Genomic DNA, 23,196 nt, shown 5'->3' on the forward strand with positions numbered 1-23,196 from the left:
TCTCCCTCTCAGTTAGTTCCTCCCTCTTAGTTACATAGAGCTCTTAATGATAGCGGAGTCAAGGGATATGGGGAGAAGGCAGGAAAGGGGTACTGATTGTGGATGATCAGCCATGATCACAGTGAATGGCGGTGTTGGCTCAAAGGGCCGAATGGCTTACTCCTGTACCTATTGTCTATTGTCCCTCGCTCAGTTCCACCATCTCTGCTGCATCTGCTCTCAGGACGAGGTTTTTCATTCCGGAACAAATGGGATATCCTCCTTCTTCAAAGAAAGAAGCTTTTCTTCCTCCACCATCAACGCTGCCCTCAACCGCATCTCTGCCATTTTACGTATGTCTGCCTTCACTCCATCCTCCTGGTGCCACAACAGGGATAGGGTTCCTCTTGTCTTCCCCCACCACCCCACCAACCTCTGCATCCAAGACATGATTCTCGTAACTTCCGCCATCTCCAACGAGATCCCACCACCAAGCGCACCTTTCTCTTCCCCCCACTTTCCGCAGGGGTCACTCCCTATGCAATTCCCTTATCCACTCCTTCTTCCCCACTAATCTCCCTCCTGGTACTTACCCTGGGAAGCAGAACAAGCACTACACCAGCCCCTACACCTCCTCCCTCACTACCATTCAGGACCCCAATCAGTCCTTCCAGGTGAGGCAACACTTCACCTCTGAGTTTGTTGGGGTCTTCTACTCTACCCGCCATAGACTGGGAGACAGCTTTGCCAAGCACCCATACTCCCATCTGCCAAAAAAAGTGGGATCTCCCAGTGGCCACCCATTTTAATTCTACTTCCCATTCTCATTCCGACACGTCAGTCCACAGCCTCCTCTACTGCCATGATGAGGCCATGCTCAGGTTGGAGGAGCAACACCTTATATTCTATCTGGATAGCCTCCGATGCAATGAACATCAATTTCTCAAACTTCTGGTAATTCCCTGGCCCCATTCATTATTCCCCATTCCTGTTTGCCTCTTTTACCTTATCTCATTGCCTTCCCATCACCTGGCTCTGGTCCTCCTTCTCCTCCTTCCTTTTCTTCCATGCTCTTCTATCCCCTCCTATTAGATTCTCCCTCCTCCAGCCCTTTACCTCTTTCACCTATCACTTCCCAGCTCTTTACTTCACCTCCTCCCCCTCTCCCAGTTTCAACTATCACCTACCACTGTGTACTTCTTCCTCCCCTCCTCCCGCCACCTTCTCTCTCTGACTTCTCCCCTTCCTTTCCGGTCCTGATGAAGGGTCTTGACCCAAGGTCGACTGTTTACCCTTTTCCATAGATGCTGCCTGCCTGCTAAGCTCCTCCAGCATTTTGTGAGTGTGACTCTTCAGAGATTGTCTGCCTGGCGTCAGTGGTCACGTAACCAGGACTTGTGATCTGCACCAGCTGCTCACACGACCATCCACCACCTGCTCGCATGGCTTCACATGACCCTGATTGGGCAGGCTAAGCAGGTGCTACACCTTTCCCAAGGGTGACCTGCAGGCTAGCGGAGGGAAGGAGCACCTTACACCTCCTTTGGTATCGATGTACCTCCACCCTGCCTGTGTTTATCCTGTCTATATCCTCCATAATTTTGTATACCTCTATCAAATTTCCTGTGCTCAGGGGAATGAAGTGCTTTCTTTCAGTCCTTCGGGGGAAGCTGCTTCCATAAATGCTGTTGGACAAGGAATGCCAGGATTCACATCCAGTATGGAGTAGCAGAGGGATCTTGGGGTCCAAGTCCATAGATTCCTCAAAGTTCCTGCTAAGGCAGCATATGATACGTTGACCTTCAGTAGTCCAGGGATTGAGTTCAAGAGCCATGAGTAATGTTGCAGCTCCATAAAACTCTGGTTAGACCACACTTGGACCATGGTGATCAGTTACGGATGTAGGAGCTTCAGAGAGAATGCAGAGGAGATCCACCACGATTCTGCCTGGGTTGCAGAGCATGTCTTGTGAGGATAGGTGGAGTGAGCTAGGGCTTTTCTCTTTGGACTGAAGGAGCATGAAAGGCAACTTGGTAGAGATGTACAAGATGATAAGTGACATAGATAGAGTGGACCAGAACGGCACACAATACTTCAAATGTTGCTGGTACAAAGATCAGGGAAGATGCTCTGATGTACTTGGATGCTAAATGTGATACTGGGTTGAAAGTAAATTTATTATCAAAGTATACATATGTCACCATATTCTAACCTGAGATTCTTACAGGCATTCACAGTAAAACAAAGAGATACACTAGAATCAATGAAAAGCTACACGAGCAAAAACAGACAGACAATGTACAAAAGACGCCAAACTGCAAACACACAGAAATTAAATAAATAATACCGAGAACATGAGTTGTAGAGACCTTGAAAGTGAGTCCATAGGTTGTGAATCAATTCAGTGTTGAGGTGAATGAAGTGATCCACACTGGTTCAGGAGCCTGGTGGTTGTAGGCTGATAACTGGTCTTGAACCTGGTGGTGTGGGACCTGAGGCTGCTGGACATCCAGCTTGTTCTGTTGGCCCTGGGTAACAGCAGATAGCATGTGACTGTTTGCTGAATGCTTCACATGAGAGCTACTATTGGGAAAATTATCCAACTGTTTAACTTAGCTCATCCATCCAGCGCAGGTCACATGACTGACATTTCACCGGCAAAAGTTGTCACCTTACAACTGCAAACCCATATTCCTTTTTGGAAATGAAGGATTTCCTCTTGACATCAACTGTTTAAGCTCCAAGATCTTGGAGGTGAATAAGGGTTTCAGCTGGCATGCAGAAAGCAGACTGAATAAATTCCTTCTGTGCCATACATTTCAAGGATTTTAAATTAGAAATAGGTTTATTATCACTAACCTAGATGACATGAAATTTGTTACTTTGTAGCAGCAGTACAGTGCAAAGAAATAAAACTATTATAAATTACAATAATAAATCAAAATCGTGTTTATTTACTTAGGGATACAGTATGTCCATCTGGTCCTTTGAGCCCCACTTCCCCAGCAAGCCCACAACCCTGATTAACCCTAACCTAATCAGGGGACAATTTACAATGACCAATTAACCTACCCGGTACACCTTCAGACTGTGGGAGGAAACCAGAGTACCCAGGGAAAACCCATGCATTCCGCGGGGAAGACGTACAGAGACTCCAGAATGCCCAAGCAGTAATAGTGCCACACTAACCTGCTATTCTATCATGGTACCCAAGTATCATGGTTTAATATCACAGGCATGAAAGAGGAATAGAATGGTGGTGATCACGGGCTCATGGAATGTTAGAAATCTGATGGCGGATGGGAAGAAGCCATTTCTGAACCATTGAGCATGGGTCGTCAGGTTCCTGTAGAAGATGGCATGTCCTGGGTGGTGAGGATGCTTAGTGATGATGCCACCTTCAAGAGGCACCACTTCCACCATGTTGGTGAGGTCAAATCTGGAGTATTGTGCACTCAAATCTTGAATAGGTTTATTCCCTTGAACGTAGCAGAATAAGGGGAGATTTGATAGAGTTAGACAAACTTATGACAGGTATAGACAGGGTAAATGCAAGCAGGCTTTTTCCACTGAGGTTGGGTGAAACTATAAGTAGAGGTCATGGATTTAGAGTGAAAGATGAAATATTTAAGGGGAACCGGAGGAGGAAGGTCTTGACTCAGAGAGTGGTACAAGTGCGGAACAAGCTGTCAGCAGAAGGGGTGGGCGTGGGTCGATGGGACTAGGGAGAACTTTTATAGTACATGGATGGGAGGGGTAATAAAGGTCTATTGTTCAGGTGTGGGTAAATAAACTAGAAAGAATAACAGTTTGGCACAGACTAGATGGGCTGAAGGGTCTGGGTTTGAACTGTAGTGCTCTATGACTCTACGACTTCCCTGCACTTGTCCTGGGTAGCAGAGGTCATGGTAGATGCTTAGTTGGGTTGCTTTAATGCAACTTATATGGTAGACACTGTAGCTGTACATCACTGAAGGGTACAACATCAAAAACGTTCACCCACGCTCAATATAGAATGCTTTGGTCAAATCTACGTTTGTAATTGAGACACACAAGAAATTCTGCAGTTGCTAGAAATCTTGAACAACATATGCAAAATGCTGGAGGAACTCAGCAGGTCAGGCAGCATCTTTGGAGGGAAGTAAACAGTCGACATTTTGAGTTGACTCGATCCGAAATGTCCACCGTTTATTTCCCTCCATAGATGCTGCCTGCATTGCCGAGTTCCTCTAGCGTTTTGTGTACGTGATTGCTGTTACGCAGTTTTTCTCATTGCAGTGGCAGGGATGCACCAACAGGGGGCACCCATACCCTGCAGATGAGAGAAATAGTCTTGGCTTGGCCCAATGACAAAAATCGTCACAGTCTTTGGTGAAGAGTTTACTGCATGGTCTCATCTTGCACTTTTTGTCTGTAATTTTCACTTTATAATTTATCCCCATTGCTTTGCAACCTAACTATCATTTGAATATTGATTTCTGCTTCCAGAAAACAAATTCCCACTCCCCCACGCCCCCCCCCCACCATTTCCCACTCTGATCTTTTACCGCTTCTCACTTGCCTATTACCTTCCCCTTGGGTCCCTTCCTCCTTCCCGTTCTCCCCCGGTCCACTCTCCTCTCCAGTCAGATTCCTTCCTCTCCAGCTCTTGACCTTTCTTGCCAACCTGGCTTCACCTATCATCTTCCCATCCCCCCACTTTTTTATTCTGGTATCTTCCCCTTCCTTCTCATTTCTGAAGAAGGGTCTCGGCCTGAAAAGTCAGCTCTCTATTCTTTTCCATAGATGCTGCCTAGCTTGCTGAGTTCCTCCAGCATTTTCTGTGTGTTGCTTTGGATTTCCAGCATCTGCAGATTTTCTCCTGTTTATGATTTGTACTTTAAATCTCCTTCATAGCTGGTTGCAGAGCTAAACCTGCTCGTCCTATTATCCCTGCATATCAGAATGGGTAATGGTCAGGAGCAAGGACTGGTGAGGTCAGGATGAAGGAGGAGCTGGTCACAAAACAACTTTACCCCACATCACTCAAAGGCACCGATTCCCGTTGGAGCATCTAACCCGAGAGAAGCTAAACAACGGGATCAGATTGAAAACTTCCCTCTCGCTCCAGCTCACCCACCTTCTGAAAAGAGAGGGAGATGGTGAACAGCGCACAGAATCACCTCCTCAGAGAATGGTAGCAATACATCACTGGAGATTTGTTCCAGAGTACTTGTGTGTCCATTTGAAAGGATTACAAACCAAGCCAGGGGTTAAGGAAACAGAAATGACATCATATGGGAACAAGGCATGAACACTTATTGAACTGACACTGAATCACAGTATCAGCGCTTTGACCCAGATTTCGCAAGTAGTCAGTAGTCACTGTCTTTTAAAATCCATGGGTTGAGTACACTGTACATGAACCAAGTATAATTTTAACTGGACAAGTCCAATAACAAAGCATGTCACACATAATGAGCACATTTTAAATAGTTCCCAAAGATATTCCACACCCTTGTGTATCACAAAGGAGGATTCAGTTAAGACCATAAGGTCATAAGACATTGGAGCAGATTTAGGCCATTTAGATCATTCAATCATGGCTGATTTATTAGCCTTCTCCTATGTCTTACAGTCAACCCCATTCTCCTGCCTCCTGCTGATAAACTTTGATGCCCTTACTAATCAAGAACCTATCACTCTCCCCTTTAAATATTCGAATAACTTGGCCTCCGCAGTCATCTGTGCCAATGGATTCCACAGTTCACTACCCTCCGGCCAAAGAAATTCCACCTCATCTCCATTCTAAAGGGATGTTCTTCTACCGTGAAGCTGTGATCTCTGGCCCTAGATGCTCCCCATCCCAAACACAGTGCTGTGTGCAGGTACAAGGCCTTGATGAGGTAGAGTGTGAAAGCCACAAAAGGGTCACTGATTCTCTCCCTAATGGAAGCAAAAGACCGTGGGTGTGAGACGTCTGAAACATCTATGTCTCCCTCCTCTACCTACATAGGACCATGAGATATCGGAGCAGGATTTGGGTATTCAGCCCACCGAGTCTGCTGCACCATTCAATCTCGGCTGAGTTTGTTTCTCATCCCTATTGGCCTGTCTTCTCCCTGTAACACTGTACATGTGATACATAAGTCTGGATCGGAACCCTTAATCCCCTTACCCATCAATCTCTGCCTTAAATATACCCAGTGCCGTGGCCTCCTCTGTGGCGTTGAATTCCACACATTCACCACCATGTGGCCGAAGAAATTGATAATGGTATTGGTTTATGCCTCCAAGAGGACCACAAACTTGTAGAATTTGGAGGCTTGCGTGCTCAGTGACGCGGAGCACTATGCTGGTTGGAGTCAGAGCTTTGTGCCTTGGGTCTTGGTAAGGTCACCTCTGCCAAACAGGTCAAAGGGTAGAGGCTAGACTAAGAGTGGTCCAGGTTCAGGGGTTCAGCTCAGTGTTAACCGCCTTGACTAGTAATACTAAACAAAATTGTTATGGAAACAGCAATGAAGAGTCCTTCTACGCCTGAGTGTGATGGTATTCCTGAGTCTCCACCTGGGACTTGCGTGACTGACGGTAGTGAAAACCGAGAGGAAGCTGTGAAAACCCTGAACACCGCCAGAGATGGAGGACCTTCATTGCTGCACCAGGTGCCAGCAGTGTAACAGGCAGTTGGTAGGATGGGTTAATTATTGTCACATGTACCAGGTTACAGTGAAAAGCTTGTCATGCATATTGTTCATGCAGATCAGTTCATTACAACAATGCATTGAGGTAGAACAAGGTAAAACAATAACAGTGCAGAATAAAGCTATGGAAAAAGTGCAGTGCAGGTAAATGATACTCATCACAGTTTTAAAGGAATATCCCCTTATTCTGAAGTTTCGTTCTTAGATCCTGGACTCTCTTCCTAAGGCAAACATTGTCTCTAGGTCCAGTCTATCAAGGCCTTTTAGTTTTCATAGGTTTCAATGAGATGCCCACCTCATGCCCCATTCTCTCTCGACCTCTCAGCTGACATGGAGTCCCTTTAAGAGTTGCTGCCTCTGCTGATGGTGGGGTGTTCGGGGTGAGGGTGAGAGGGAAGATTTCAGTCCAGCCTGGGTCTCTTTGTATCACTGCGGCTGCGGGTGGGTAGGCAGCGCAGCGCCATCAGATGGTCAGAGCCACGCAGCTGGTTGGGTGGTACCTTTGCCACCTGGCACTCCTCTCTTCTTCCACAAGTTTCGATCAGTGCCACGAGGAATGCTCTGTGAGAGAGACTGCTCCTCCATCTGCTCGAAGTTTTAACCCTCGCCTGTCTGCTTCCCCCCATCCGGCTGCAGAATCCATCGTCTCTCTGTTCTGCGCACTGTGACAAACTGGCAAGGCCATCCTGCAAGGTGATGCCTTCCTCCAAAGGTAGAGCATGGGAGAAGGCTGCTCAGCCCATCATTCTATCCTAGCTCTGCTCCAGACTAGCAGTTAGTGCGACGCGATTACAGCTCAGGGAGTCGGAGTTCTGAGTTCAATTCAGCCATCCTCTGTAACGAGTCTGCCTGTCTTCCCTGTGAATGTGTGGGCTTCCTCCCAAGTCCAAAGGTATATGGGTTTGGAGGTTAATAGGTCACTGCAAATTGTCCTGAGTTCAGCCTAGGGTTACATCGGGGGTTGCTGGGTGGGGCGGCTCGTAGGGCCAGAAGGGCCTGTTCCACACTGTATTACTAAATTAATAAACTGCAGAGAATAGAGGTCAAAACTCAGCACGTCAAAGGAACCAGCCTCCTCTCCATGGACTCTGTCTACACATCTCACTGACTCGGTAAAGCAGCCAGTATAATCAAAGACCCCGCCCGGCCTGGACAGTCTCCCTTCTCCCCCACCCTCCCATCGGGTAGGAAATACAAGGGAGTGAACATAAGAACATATGAAATAGGAGCAGGCGTCGGCCATTTGGCCCATCGAGCTGGCTCTGTGAAGCACCTTCAGTAACTCCAAAAGACTGAGTTTGGGTAAAATACTGAAAGGCTTTTATTCGCTGTACAATATGACCTCCATGGTGAGTGTCTGCCCCCAGACTGAGGGAGAGGGGGCAAGGCGAAATCCCTTTATACAGGACTCTGTGGGAGGAGCCACAGGGGCAGTCAGCAGAGGGACGTGTCCAGACAGTTAACCCAGTCACAACATATATATGGTTTACCACATTCACTCCTCCTTTTTTAAAAAGAGTCCCGCGGGGTGAAGTGACTGACAATATTTACAAGAAGTATATTTACAGGTTAAGTCTATCAGGCGGTCGAGTCCGTCGCTGTGATCTATGTAGCACCGGCGGTGATTGCACCGGCGATGGCGGTTGTGCTGGCTCCGGCCTGACTTCAGGTGCCAGCATGTTAGGCGTCAGTAATCCCTCGTGCGTGTGTGTCGTGCCCGGTATGGGAGTGTCGTGTGGTGTCTGTATAGGGTTTGGGGTGCACAGTGTCTCGTAGGTACATACATTGGTGGGTACGGGGTCAATAGTCACCACGGAGTGTTCAGGGTAGGGGCCCGGAGCTCCTGCGGGCGCCAGGTCGCGGATGGAGACCGTGTCCTCCCGCCCATCAGGTAAAACCATATAGGCATACTGGGGGTTCGCATGAAGTAAGTGAACCCTCCCGACCATCGGGGAGTATTTATTGCTCCTCGCATGTTTCCGGAGCAGCACTGGCCCCGGGGATGTCAGCCAAGATGGTAGGGTGGTTCCAGTGGTCGATTTTCTGGGAAAAGAAAAGAGCCGCTCATGAGGGGTGGCATTGGTGGCCGTGAATAACAGGGAGCGGATGGAGTGGAGTGCCTCGGGAAGGACCTCCTGCCAGCGGGAGACCGGCAGTCCCTTTGACCTGAGGGCTAAGAGTGTGGCCTTCCACACTGTGCCATTCTGCTTCTCCATCTGTCCATTCCCCAGGGGATTATAGCTCGTGGTCCTACTCGTTGCAATACTCCTAGCCAGTAGATATTGGCGCAGCTCGTCACTCATAAACGAGGACCCTCTGTCACTGTGGATATAGCATGGGTATCCGAACAGAGTGAAGAGCTTGCGCAGGGCTTTTATAACTGACGTGGTAATGGTGTCGGGGCAGGGGATGGTGAAGGGGAACTGCGAGTACTCGTTGATAACGTTAAGAAAGTACACATTGCGGTTGGTGGAGGGAAGGGGGCCCTTAAAGTCAACACTCAGTCGCTCAAAGGGGCGGGTGGCCTTGATGAGTGGTGCCTTTTCGGGTCGGTAGAAGTGCGGTTTGCACTCTGCACAGACTTGGCAGTCCCTGGTCATCATCCTGATCTCCTCAAGGGAGTAAGGCAGGTTCCGGGCTTTCACGAAGTGGAAAAGCCGGGTGACCCCCGGGTGGCAAAGATCTACATGTAGGGCATATAGCCGGTCGATCTGCGCACTGGCGCACGATCCCCGGGATAGGGCACCGGAGGGCTCGTTGAGCTTCCCAACCCGGTTCATGATGTCATAGTTGTAGGTGGAGAGTTCGATTCTCCACCTCAGAATTTTATCATTTTTGATTTTGCTCCGTTGTTGGTTATTAAACATGAATGCAACTGAGCGCTGGTCAGTTAGCGGGGTGAACCTTTTGCCGGCGAGATAGTGCCTCCAGTGCCTAATAGCTTCCACTATGGCCTGGGCCTCTTTCTCTACCGCAGAGTGCCGAATTTCAGGGCCTTGAAGGGTACGGGAGAAGAACGCCACTGGTCTTCCTGCCTGGTTGAGGGTAGCAGCCAGCGCAAAGTCGGAGGCGTCACTCTCTACTTGGAAGGGAATGGCCTCATCCACCGCATGCATTGCTGCTTTGGCAATGTCCCCTTTTATGCGGCTGAAGGCCGCGCGGGCCTCAGCAGAGAGGGGGAATGTGGTGGATTTGACCAGGGGGCGGGCCTTGTCTGCATAGTTAGAGACCCATTGGGCGTAATATGAAAAGAAGCCCAGGCACCTTTTGAGGGCTCTGAGGGTGTTGGGAAGAGGGAGTTCCAACAGGGGGCGCATACGGTCGGGGTCAGGGCCAATGACTCCATTCTCCACGACACATCCAAGGATAGCAAGTCGGGTGGTCCCGAATACACACTTGTCCTTGTTATAGGTGAGGTTAAAGGCTTTGGCCGCTTGGAGAAATTTTTGGAGATTGTTGTCATGATCCTGCCGATCGTGACCGCAGATGGTGATGTTATCCAGATATGGGAACGTGGCCTTCAGTTGGCACTGGTCCACCGTCCGGTCCATTGCCCTCTGGAAGACAGATACACCATTCGTGACAACAAAGGGGACGCGCTGGAATTGATAAAGCCTGCCGTCCGCCTCGAAGGCAGTGTAAGGGCGGTCCTCCTGGCGGATGGGGAGCTGATGGTAAGCGGATTTTAGGTCTATGGTCGAGTACACCTTGTACTGTGCTATCTGATTGACCATATCCGCGATGCGGGGTACAGGATACGCGTCGAGCTGCGTGAACCTATTGATGGTCTGGCTATAGTCCACGACCATCCTATTCTTCTCCCCGTTCCGAACAACCACCACCTGCGCCCTCCAAGAACTTGTGCTTGCCTCAATGACCCCCTCCCTGAGCAGCCGCTGCACCTCCGACTTAATGAAAGTTCTGTCCCCCGCGCTGTACCTCCTGCTTTCAGTTGCCACAGGTTTACAGTCGGGGGTCAGGTTGGCGAACAGCGGTGGGGGAGGGATCCTGAGGGTGGAGAGGCCGCAAGTGGTGTCGGTAGTGTGGCAGTTGGCATGATGTTGGGTGGGATGTGCGGGTCGGTGTGTGTGTGTGGTCAGTAGCGGGGTATGTGATGCATCCCTACAAAACTGGGGATTTACAACAGTAATTGGTGGGAGGGGCCCATCATACTCCATTGTCATGCTTTTCAGGTGGCTCTGGAAGTCCAACCCCAACAGCACAGGGGCAGACAGTTGAGGCATGACCAGTAATGTAAAGTCCCGATATTCTGTGCCCTGTACCACTAGCGTCGCTACACAACCCCCCCGGATGTCTGTTGTATGCGACCCGGAGGCCATGATGACCTTCTGACTTACCGGCCGTATCACGAGTCCGCAACGCCGCACCGTGTCCGGGTGGATAAAACTCTCCGTGCTGCCTGTGTCAAACAGGCAGCTTGTCCTGCGCCCCTCCACCAGGATGTCCATCATTGACCTTGCGAGCTGGTGGGGAGCGCTTTGGTCGAGGGTCACGGAAGCCAGGGTGGGGTCGCTGTCTTGTTCCGGCACGGTGGGGTGCCCGTGAGCACCCATTGGTCGTAGGCGGTGAGAGGTGGCACCAACCAAGATGGCCGCCCCCATGTCTCGCACGTGGTGGCGGTGTGTAGGAAAGATGGTGGCCCCCATGTCTCACACGTGGTGGCGGCATGCAGGGAAGATGGTGGCAGGCAGGATGGCGACCCCCATGTCTCGTACGCGGCGCTGGTCGAACCCACTCGCGGTTTGGACTTACAGACCTTGGCGAAGTGGCCCTTCTTTCCGCAGCCGGAGCAGGTAGCTTCTCGGGCCGGGCAGCGTTTCCGGGGGTGCTTCTCCAGTCCGCAGAAGTAGCACTTCGCGGACTCACGACTGGCGGCAGCCGAGGTCGATTTGCCGGCGGGTTGCGGGGACTTGCGACTGGCGGCAGCTGAGGTCGATTCGCCGGCGGGTTGTGGGGTCTGCAGCGCCCACGAGGCCATCGGGGGATCGCGTGCCTGGAGAGCCTCAGAGTTGTGCAGAGCGGCCTCCAGCATATTGGACAGCTCGATTGCTGAACTTAAGGTAAGATGGGCTTTTTCCAACAGCCGCTGGCCTGGGCCCCATGACGAAGGCGTCTCTCACTAGGAGTTCTGCATGCTGCGTCGCCATCAGCTCCTGGCAATTGCAGGCCCACACGAGTGTCTGTAGGGCTTGGACGAACTCAGCACTTGATTCCCCGGGGCATTGTTGCCGTGTCGCTAAGTGGTGCCGAGCATAGACGCTGTTTATCAGCCGCAGGTATTGTCCTTTGAGTACGCTCGTTGCGCCATCGTAGCTCGGCTGGTCTCCGATTAGCGAATAGACCCGTGGACTGACCCTGGAGAGTAGAAGTCTGTGCTTCGCTACGGGGTCGGTCGCTTTAATCTCCTCTAGGTACGCTTCGAAGCAGGCCAGCCAGAGTTCGAAAGCATTTCCAGCTTCAGGTGTTTGCGGATCGAGGTCTAATTTGTCAGGTCTCAGTGCATGTTCCATGCCTTAAAATGTACAGCGAATAAAATTGAAGCACTTTCAATAACTCCAAAAGACTGAGGTTGGGTAAAATACTGAAAGGATTTTATTCTCTGTACAATACGACCTTCACAGTGAGTGTCTGCCCCCGGACTGAGGGGGAGGGGCAAGGCGAACACCTTTATACAGGTCTCTGTTGGAGGAGCCGCAGGGGCAGTCAGCAGAGGGGCTTGTCCAGAGTTAACCCAGTCACAACATATATATGGTTTACCACACTCTGTGAGGAGAGAGGGGGGAGAGAGAGAGGGCGGGAGAAAGAGCGAGAGAGAGAGAAAGTGGGGGGGGGAGAGAGGAGGGGAGGGGGGGAGAGAGGGGAAGGAAGAGGAAGGAGAGAGAGAGGGGAAGGGAGAGAGGGGGAGGGAGAGGGAGGAGGGGGGAGAGAGGGGAGGGGAGAGAGAGTGAGAGAGGGGAGGGGAGAGAGGGGAGGGGAGAGAGGGGAGGGAAGAGGGGAGAAGGGGGAGGGAGACAGAGGGGGAGGGAGAGAGGGGAGGGGGAGAGAGGGGGGAGAGACGGGGGAGAGGGGGAAGAGAGGGGGAGGGAGAGAGGGGGAGAGAGAGGGGGAGAGAGAGAGAGAGAGAGAAATTCAGTCGATCCTGGGCTCATGCCCCATCTTCAAGTTTCCTGGCCTTGGCCTTCAGGCTGCATGCTTCCCTGTAACCTCACCAAACTCCCTCAGAGACAGCAAAGTGCCAGATTCAGCTCTATCTACCTATCTTTCACTCATAACCCCTAATTCCCCTGCTATCTAACTTTGTCTGGAATATATTTAACTCCCACTTCAGCTCACCCACCTTCTGAAAAGAGAGGGAGATGGTGAACAGTGCACAGAATAACCCTCTCAGAGAATGGTAGCAATATGTCACTGGAGATTTGTTCCAGAGTACTTGTGTGTCCATTTGAAAAGATTACAAACCAAGCCAGGGGTTAAGGAAACGGAAATAACATCATATGGGAACAAGGCATGAACACTTATTGAACTGACACTGAATCACAGTGAGGCCTCAGGACTCTCACCACCAGTTAGGATCAGTTATTACCCCACAACCATCAGGCTCCCGAACCAGAGGGTATAACTTCACTCACCCCAAATCTGAACTGTTCCAACAACCTGTGGACTCACTTTCAAGGACTGTACACAAACATGAGAAAATCTGCAGATGCTGGAAATTTAGAGCTACACACACAAAATGCTGGAGGAACTCCACAGGCCAGGCAGCGTCTATGGAAAAGAGTAAACAGTCGACGTTTCGGACCAAAACCCTTCATCAGGACACCCTGAGCTGTAATGACATCACGTTACCATGGCACCCATTTACCTCGTCATGGCCTTGCACCATATTGTCTGCCTGCACTGCACTTTCTCTGTAACTGAAACACCTTTTGTTCTACACTTGGCTGTTGATTTGCTCTTGCGCTACCTGAAATGATCCATACAGACAGCATGCCAAACAAAGTTTTTTACTGTACTTCTGTACATGATACAATAATAAATCAATTACCCACTACCAATCAGCTCCTTAATTCCCACAGCTTGAAGGTGAATAACTTCTAGTCGGTTCTTTTAAAAATAAGAAAACAAACAGTCTATTTATTTAAAGAGATACAGCATGGTAACAGGTCCTTCTGGCCCAATAAGCCTGCATCACCCAATTACACCCATGTGACCATTATTATGTACCGTAGAGCTAGGTCTTCTCAATAGACAGTAACAAACTACAACAGGTTCAGAGTGGATCAAATTATAGGCACATTTTATTCACTTGCAAGGGAAGCTACTCACACATTATCGTTGGAGAATAGCTTCAGTCTCACAACTCAAACAAAGCACTTTTATACTTTTTAGAGAGAACAGTACTTAGGTCGTTCCAGTCCATAACATTCTTCTGTTATCTGCATCATCTCTAGTTCCTAACATTTGTTCTTCAATGCATCTTTAGAAGCCGTGTTCTATTCTTCTTGGTTGTCAAAATATTCCCCCCCCCCCACCATAACCACACACATCTTCCTGTCATAAAACGCACACCTTGATAAAATGCACACAGACTTGTAAGCCTCTCATCCAAATCAGCAAACCAGCAAAGCACCCTGGGATCTCACAGGCTCCATTTTGTCACATCACATTTTGCAAATGTTACAAATTCATAAAGACTTAAGGGTTGCAGATACATTTCCACACCAATTATCCTACTAGCCTGTATATCTTTGGAATGTAGGAGGAAACGAGAGCACCTGGAGGAAGCCCACGCAGTCACGACGAGAACATTCAAACTCTTGCAAACTACGGTGGGAATTGAACCTGGGTCACTTACTGCAATGGCGTTATGCTACCATGCCACCACACAATATAGGGTCACAGGGTAAGAGTTTATCCATTAAAATCAGAGGCAAATGCATCCCTATGAGTTATATTTCCCTTGTGCTACAGATGGTAAGTGTGGAGATCTTCAGTAGAATTAAATTTGACTTGAATCTTAATAAAACTGGAACATATTATTCAAGCCTCCTGTCACCCTTTGGCGATGAGAGGGAAGGGGATGATAATGGCCCCTGACCTTGTTTTGAATTCTGAGTCTGCCTTACAGTAGAAAGCTTACAACAGAATAAGACTTCAGGGTAATTTACTTCCAAGGTTATGAATTCAAATCTTTCATGGGCTTCGGACTCCTCCAAGCAGAAAATTCTTGCTGCATCGGCCGAGTAGGTACATTTGTCTGTCATTATGATATGAAAGTGGGAAGAAAAGCTTCCCACTGCCATCTGTATGGAGTTTGTACGTTCTCTCCATGACTGCGTGGGTTTCTTCCGAGTGCACCGGTTTTGTGCCACATTCCAAACGCACACGTCAATTGGTCATATACATACGATTGTGTGGTGCAGGATCACTGAGCTGTAAGGGCCTGTTACTGTGCTGTATTTCTAAATAAAAATAAATAGCAATAATAACTTTAATTACAGAGCACTTTTCACACAGCTGATGTAGTTCAAAGTGCTTCACAATGGGATAAAGTGCAAACATGAAAATAAAAGACAAAAAGTAAAAGTAAGATTAAATAAATAGTTAAAAGTAAGATTAAATAAATAGGTTTCGAGTTGGCGTTTAAAGGTGTCAACTGAGCTTGCATCCCTTATAGTTTTTGGTATTGAGTTCCACAGTTCAGGAGCACAGTTCAAAACAGCAGACCTGCCAATTATCTTTTGAGGGACATTGTTTAAATTTACGAGACCGATGGAAGATGACTTGAGAACTCGAGCAGGATTACAAAACAAGAACGATTCTGTGATGTACTCTGGTCCCGGACCATTAAGAGCTTTAAAAACAAGTAGAGAACCTTAAAATTAATTCTAAAAGATACAGAAAGCCAACGCAGAGTAGCTAGTATGGGATGATATGTTCTGTTATCCTGGTTTTGGTTAAAGGTCAAGCAGGCATTTGTGAATGAGCTGAAGTTTGTCAATAGATTGCTTTGGAAAGCCAGTAAAAAGTGCATTTCAGTAATCTACTCTATTCGATACAAAAGTGTGAATTAGTTTTTCAGTATCATTACATGGCAGAAATGAACATTCCTTTGCAATATCTCTTAGTGTAGAAATGATGCTTTGGTTACTTTCTTTATGTGGGATTTAAAATTCAAATCTGAATCAAGAGTAACTCCCAGGTAGTTACTGCTGATTTTAAAAGGGAGGCCAAGTTCCCAAGTTGAGAATGAAGTTTCTCTCTTTTGACTTTGGGGTCAATCAGAAGTATTTTAGTTTTATCTTTATTTAGTTTTAGGATATTATTGCACATCCACTTGATTATGCAGCCAGACCAGAAGTTAGAGAAGATAGTGTGTTATCCTTATCAGGTTTAACTGAGAGATACAATTGTGAGTCATCTGCAGAACTGTGGAAATCAAGTTTATGGTCTCTCATGATATGTACAAAGAGAAAAGTAGTAAACCAAGACAGCCTCCCCAAGCAACACCAAAAACTACATTATATTTCTTAGATAAATGGTCTCTGAATGAAACCAATTAAGAGCATTACCAGAGAGGCCAACCCAGTTTTCAAGGCAGTCTAGGAGAATGACGTGTCAATTATGTCGAAGGCAACACTTAGATCTAGAAGATTTAGAACTGAGATTCTGTTGGCATCAGTGCTGAGCAGAAGTGCACTGACAATTGCGGAAAGGGCCATCTCCATGCTGTGGTTTGCTCTAAAACCTGACCGGAATTTTTCTAGAACAAGAGAAAATCTGCGGATGCTGGAAGTCCAGGCGTTACACACAAAATGCTGGAGGAACTCAGCAGGCCAGGCAGCATCTATGGAAAAAAAGTACAGTCGATGTTTCAGCCTGAAACTTTTTTCCATAGTTGCTGCCTGGCTTGCTGAGTTCCTCCAGCATCTTGTGTGTGTTGCTTGAAACTCTTCTAGGATATTATCCCGATTCAGAAAGTTGTTGAATTTGAAATTACTTTCTCAAGAGTCTTGCCGAGGACGGGAAGATTTTACATCGGCTTGTGGTTAGCTGTTACCTCACTATCAAGGCTTGGCTTTATAATAATTTTCCTAGCATATTTGAAAGCACTATTAAAAGAGTCCTTACAAAGTGTAGTAGGACCAGGATAGAGACAGCAAGTAGATGGTTTACTCTTTGTTACAATCTTATAGAGATAAGTAAATAATAAACCAAATATGTTGGAAACACACAGATTCAGATTCAGATTCAGGTTATCTTATTTATCACAGGAACATTGAAACATGCAGTGAAATGTGTTGTTTGTGCTGAGAACCAACACAGGAAACAACAGTAACAGCAAAGCAAGCCCCTTTCTTCCCCTACACCCACCCACCAGACTCACACACACAGTGGTCCAACCCCAGGACATGCTGCCTCTGGGCCTGAAAGTTCCATTTGACTCACAGGTTCGCAGACATCAGGACTCCAGTTTCCCCAGTGGACTCGCAGACTCGCAGCCCCAGGAATTTGGCCATTGAACCTTGACTTCTGGACTTCCAATCGACTTTCGGGCTTCAATTGTCAGACTTGCCTGTGACAGGACCCCAAACTCCAGGCCTTCAACTCTGGGCTTGTAGATAACTCAGCGGTTGAGGCAGTATCTGTGCTTAGTGAAACAGAGTTACTACTTCAGGTCAATGACTTTGGATCAATATTGTCCTCATTTATTGATTCAGGTGACTTCCTCGAAACAAGGTTCAAGTTCCCCGGCTTCTCGCCTCCTTACATAATCACAGAGTGGCACAGCTGGTAGAGTTGCTGCCTTACAGCTCCAGGGAGCTGGGTTCGATCCTAACCTCTCCTCTTGCTGCTGACATTGGGAAGATGGTACAGGAACCTCAGGACTCACACCACCAGTTAGGAACAGTTATTGCCCCTCAACCATCAGGCTCCTGAACGAGAGGGGATAACTTCACTCACCCCAACTCTGAACTGTTCCAACAACCCATGGACTCACTTTCAAGGACTCTACACAAACACGAGAAAATCTGCAGATACTGCTGCACACACAAAATGCTGGAGGAACTCCACAGGCCAGGCAGCATCTATGGAAAAGAGTAAACAGTCGGTGTTTCGAACCAAAACCCTTCATCAGGACTTCAAGCACTCTCCATCTCATGCTCTTAACATTACTTGCTTGCTTATTAATTAATTAATTTATTTATTTATTATGTTTGATTTTGTATTTGCACATTTTGTTGTCTTATGCTCATTGGATGTTTGTCCATCTTCTTGTGTGGCTGTTTTTCATTGCTTCCATTGTGTTTCTTTGTATTTACTGCGAATGTCCGCAAGGAAACATATCTCAAGGTAGTATGCAGAATAGAACATAGAAAATCTACAGCACATTACAGGCCCTTCAGCCCACAATGTTGTGCCGGCCATGTAAACTACTCTAGAAGCTGCCGAGAATTTCCCTACTGCATAGCCCTCTATTTTTCTAAGCTCCGTGTACCATCTAAGAGTCTCCTAAAAAAGACCCTATTGCATCCACCTCTACCACTATCACTGGCAGTGTATTCCATGCACCCACCACTCTCTGTGTGAAAAACTTACCTCTGACTTCCCCCTTGTACCTACTTCCAAGCACCTTAAAACTATGCCCCCATGTGTTAGCCATCTCAGCCCTGGGGAAAAAGCCTCTGGCTATCCACACGATCAATGCCTCTCATCATCTTATACACCTCTATCTGGTCCCATCACACCTTCTGTCGCTCCAAGGAGAAAAGGCCAAGTTCACTCAACCTATTCTCATAAGGCAGGCTCCCCAATCCAGGCAACATCCTTGTAAATCTCCTCTGCACCCTTTCTACGGTTTGCACATCCTTCCTGTTGTGAGGTGACCAGAACTGAGCACAGTACTCCAAGTGGGGTCTAACTAAGATCTTGTATGACTGTCAAATAAAGAGGCTGCTTCATGTCTACCAGTGACATATGGGTACTTTGATAATAAATTTACTTTGACCTAACTTCAGGTGCTGTGGGTGTGGAGTTCAGTTATTCCCCCTGTGATTCCCTCCGGCTGCTTCAGTTTCCTCCCACACCACACGGGCGTGCAGGTTGTAGGCCAAAAGACCAATGGAAATTGCCCGTACTGTGTAGGTGAATGGTAGATTCTGAGGTGGGGGGGGAGGGCGGTGGTGTTGAAGGGAATGCAGGAGAAATTAAAATAGATTAGTATAAAGTTAATTTAAATGGGCGGTTGGTGTTCAGCATACATTTGGTGGGCAGAAGGACTTATTTCCATTCACTGTGACAATTCTGCATGGATGTCATAGAGTTACAGAAAAGTACAGCACAGAAACAGACCCTTTGGCCCATCTAGTCCACTCTAGACTATTTAAACTGCCTAGTTCCACCAAACTGCACCAGTACCATATCACTCCATACCTCTACCATTCATGTGCCTATCCAAACTTCTCTTAAACATTGAAATCTAGCTCGCATGCACCATTTGTGCTGGCAGCTCGTTCTACACTCACACAACTCTGAGTGAAGAAGTTTCCCCCTAAACCCTTATCACCTTTCACTCTTAACCTATGGCCTCTAGTTGTAGTCCCACCCAACCTCAGCAGAAAAGGTCAGCTTGTATTTACCCTTTCTATACACCTTATAATTTTGTATATCTCCATCAAATCTCCCCTCAATCTTCTTCATTCCAAGGAATAAAGTCCTAACCTATTAAATCTTTCCTTATAACTCAGGTCCTCCAGTCCCGGCCCCATCCTTCTAAATGAGATGGAGGCAGAACTTGTATGCCTCCTCTCCTAAAGGAGTCACCTTGTACTTCGTACATCATGTGTACAGTTTTCTCACCTGAGTATAGAAAAGATGTGGTTAAACTGGAAAGAGCGCCAAGAGAAGATTTCAAGGATGTTGCCAGGACTTGTTGGCCCAAATTAGAGGGAGATGTTGGCCAGTCCAGACCTTTATCTCTTGGAGTATAGGAAAATGAAGGGTGACCTTATAGAAGTGTTTAAAATTATGAGAGACATAGATAACCACACTGTTAGACCTTGCAGAGAGAAGGGATATTTATTCTTATGAGTTTGGCACGGACTAGAAGGGCTGAGATGGCCTGTTTCCGTGCTGTAATTGTTATATGGTTATATATATAATTCACTGAAAAAAAAAGGGTTTCTTTAATTTTTAGGTGATCCTCCAATTTTCTACATCAACAAATTGAGTAGGTTGGTAACGTAATTTACCGCACCAGAGAACAGTTAGCATAGTAGTTACAAAGGGGATGAACACTTTTTCAGCCCCATAATTTTGGTTTTAATTTTAGTAAATTGTTGACAGGTTTTGTAATTTTTATTTTGATTTGGCATGATGCACAATGAGCTCATGACTCCTACTTCAATATATTATAAGTTCAGAAAATTAGACTGTAAAATGTGAAAATATTTGTGGAGGCTGAATACTTTTTTGCAGCACTGTATATTTAAGATGGGGGTTGATAGGTTCTTGATTAATCAGGGCATCAAAGTTTACGGGAGAAGGCTGGAGAATGGGGTTGAGAGGGATAATAAATCAGCCATGATGGAATGGCCCAAATTCTGCTCCTATGTCCTATGGTCTTATGTCTTATAAGGTGGCTGATGATGATCTTTTTTTCAGGATAGGGGAGTCCAGAACTGGGGGCATTGGTTTAGGCTGAGAGAGGACAGATTTGAAAGGGACCTGAGGGGCAACTTTCTCGGGCAGAGGGTGGTATGTGGCTGCCTGAGGCGGGTACAACGGTATATTTTAAGAGGCTTTTGGGAGGAGCAAAGCTTAGAGGGAGATGGGCCTGTGAGATTGGGATGAGTTGGGTGGGCACAGTGGCCGACATGGGCTGGTTGTGCCCAAGTATCTGTCCTGTATTGCCCTATGACTCAATGGCAGCCTATCGATGTGGCAAGGCCCAGGTCTTAGAGCGAGGAACAATCATGGTCATGGAAAGACCATGATCACACACGCCATACGGCATGGAACATAATGAACGAACGATGTTTTAATAATTGCTGAATTTTTTTTTTGTTGCATGTCGCGCCAACGCACCAGAGCAAATTCCTAGTACATGTAAATGTATATGGAGAATAAAGTTGATACTTACATGACAAACTCAACGCGATGACCGCAGTGCAAGCTGAGAGAGAAACAGAAATAAATACAGCATTAAAAATTTTCAGCTCGGCTCAAGGATCAGATGGCAGTGGAGAAGAAGCTCTTGTTGTACCTAGAGGTGTGAGTCTATGGAGAGGGAAAGACCTAGGTGATGACCGTCTGTTCTAAAGCGCCAGTACAGGTTCAGTGGGCTGAATGGCCTCATTCTGAATGGTGTTATTCTCTTCTATACAGAGTTTCAGTGTGAGCTGGAATGCCGCATCTGAAATACGAACATTTTACTCAGCATGGAAGAGGTAGGTCCCTTCGTAATATAAGATAGCTACGAGCTTCGGTTGATTCTCTCTCTCTCTCTCTCTCTCTCTCTCTCTCTCTCTCTCTCTCTCTCTCTCTCTCTCTCTCTCTCTCTCTCTCTCTCTCTCTCTCTCTCTCTCTCTCTCGCTCTCTCTCTCTCTCTCTCTCTCTCTCTCTCTCTCTCTCTCTCCTCTCCTCTCTCTCTCTCCCTCCCCCCCCCTCTCTCTCTCTCCCTCTCTCTCTCTCTCTCTCTCTCTCTCTCTCATGCAATGGAAGGCAACAGCTGTATACAGAGCTGACAATCCACCGAAAGCAGAGTGAAGCTTTATCTCTTTGTGTCTGAGGCAATTCTCGGTCTATAAGCCCATTCTGCCAACTCATAATAAATGGCAAGCGGTAGTTTCCTGACACGCATGGCATGAGGTTCATTGCGATTTTTTGATGAGCAGCATAATAGTCATGTCCTATCTCAGCAGTTATGTTAACACTGTGACTGTCAAGACCTATCTGTTCTCAGTAAAGGATGACGGGTCTCTGGAGTGATTCGCTCAATACCCCAATTTTACACTTCACTGCAGCGGGGACAATGGATTGCCGTCCTCAACAGCTGTGTGCGGGGGGTGGGTCTGCCAAGATAAGGGAGCAGGGTGACGGTACAGACGGCAGGGAGGACGAGGGAAGAGATCTCAGGCAGCGAAGGGAAATGGAGCCAATTCCCTTTAAGTGACTCCCAGTTCAGCGTGCGAGTTCCTCCTAAAAGGACAAAGTGAATGAGAAAAAGGAAGATAGGGAGAGAGTAAGGAAGAGAGGAGAGTGAAAGCAAAAGGAGAGAGAAAAATAAAGAACGGGAAGGAGGAAAGAGGGGAAGAGGGGAAGAGAAAAGAAGCAAAGGAAGGAAGAAAGAAAGAAGGAAAGAAGGAAGAAATAAAGGAGGGAGGAAAGAAAAGAAAAAGAGGAGGAAGATGGGAAGAAGTAACGAAAAAGAAGGAAGGAAGGAAAGGAAGAAGATAAGAGATAAAAGGAAGAAAGACAGCAAGAAAGAAAGAAAGGAAAGAAGGAAGAAAGGAAGAATGAAATGAAGAATAAAATAAAGCAATAAAGGAATAACGAAGGAAGAGTATTGCAACTTCATTTTTGTTTTCATTCAGTCTTGGGTTTTGGGTGACTCTGACAAGCCCAGTATTTGATCAGATTCTTTGACCCCGAACTGAATAATTTTCAAACCATTACAAAACCAACAAGAATCATTGATGTCAGCAGACTCAGAGCAACAGAACCACGTGCAAGCTGCAGCTCTTGAGAATCTGGAAATACATTCATACAATGAAGGTGCTTTGACATAAGATCCAGCAGTTCATCAGACACTTAGTGACAACATCTCATTGTAGTTACCTCTGAATTTAAATTTCCCTACTTTCCAAACTGGGATTTTAACATTTTCTCATTAAGGGCAGACATAAAAAATAAAGCAATGTCTCCTTGTGTCATTGTGTCATTATCCTGCTGTAATTTCCAGGTTTCCCACGTGCATGCTTGTGTCATTATACTGGTGTAATTTCTCTGTCTTCCCGTGTGTGCTTGTGTAATTTCCATGTTTCCTTGTGTATGCTTGTGTCATTTCCCTGTCTCCTCATGTGTGCTTGTCTCAGTATCCTGGTATAATTTCCCTGTCTCCTTGTGTGTGCTTGTCTCAGTATCCTGGTGTAATTTCCCAGTCTCCTCGTGTGTGCTTGTGTCATTATTCTGTGAGACAGCAGAGGGGCATCATGTGCCTGAATCTCACAGTTTCACAGACATTTAGTTTACACCAAGAGTTTAGAGGTTTAAAGTATAAACAGTTAATGTGTTGTCTTGCAAATAAGCATTACCTTTTTGGATGTGTGTTTTCTGTGTCTCATTGTATTCTGAAAACATTATTGCTTGATGACAAGAACTTTGAAGTGTTTGTTGAAGAGTTTACATGTGAATTGATATTGCTGCAGAATATACAGTACCAACTCCAGCATTTCCTCTCCCCAATTCACCCGGATAACATCAACAGAAAGCATTGTCAAATTGAAGACATACT

This window comes from Mobula birostris, chromosome 2, assembly GCF_030028105.1.
Source record: "Mobula birostris isolate sMobBir1 chromosome 2, sMobBir1.hap1, whole genome shotgun sequence".
In the NCBI taxonomy this organism is placed as follows: Eukaryota; Metazoa; Chordata; class Chondrichthyes; order Myliobatiformes; family Myliobatidae; genus Mobula; species Mobula birostris.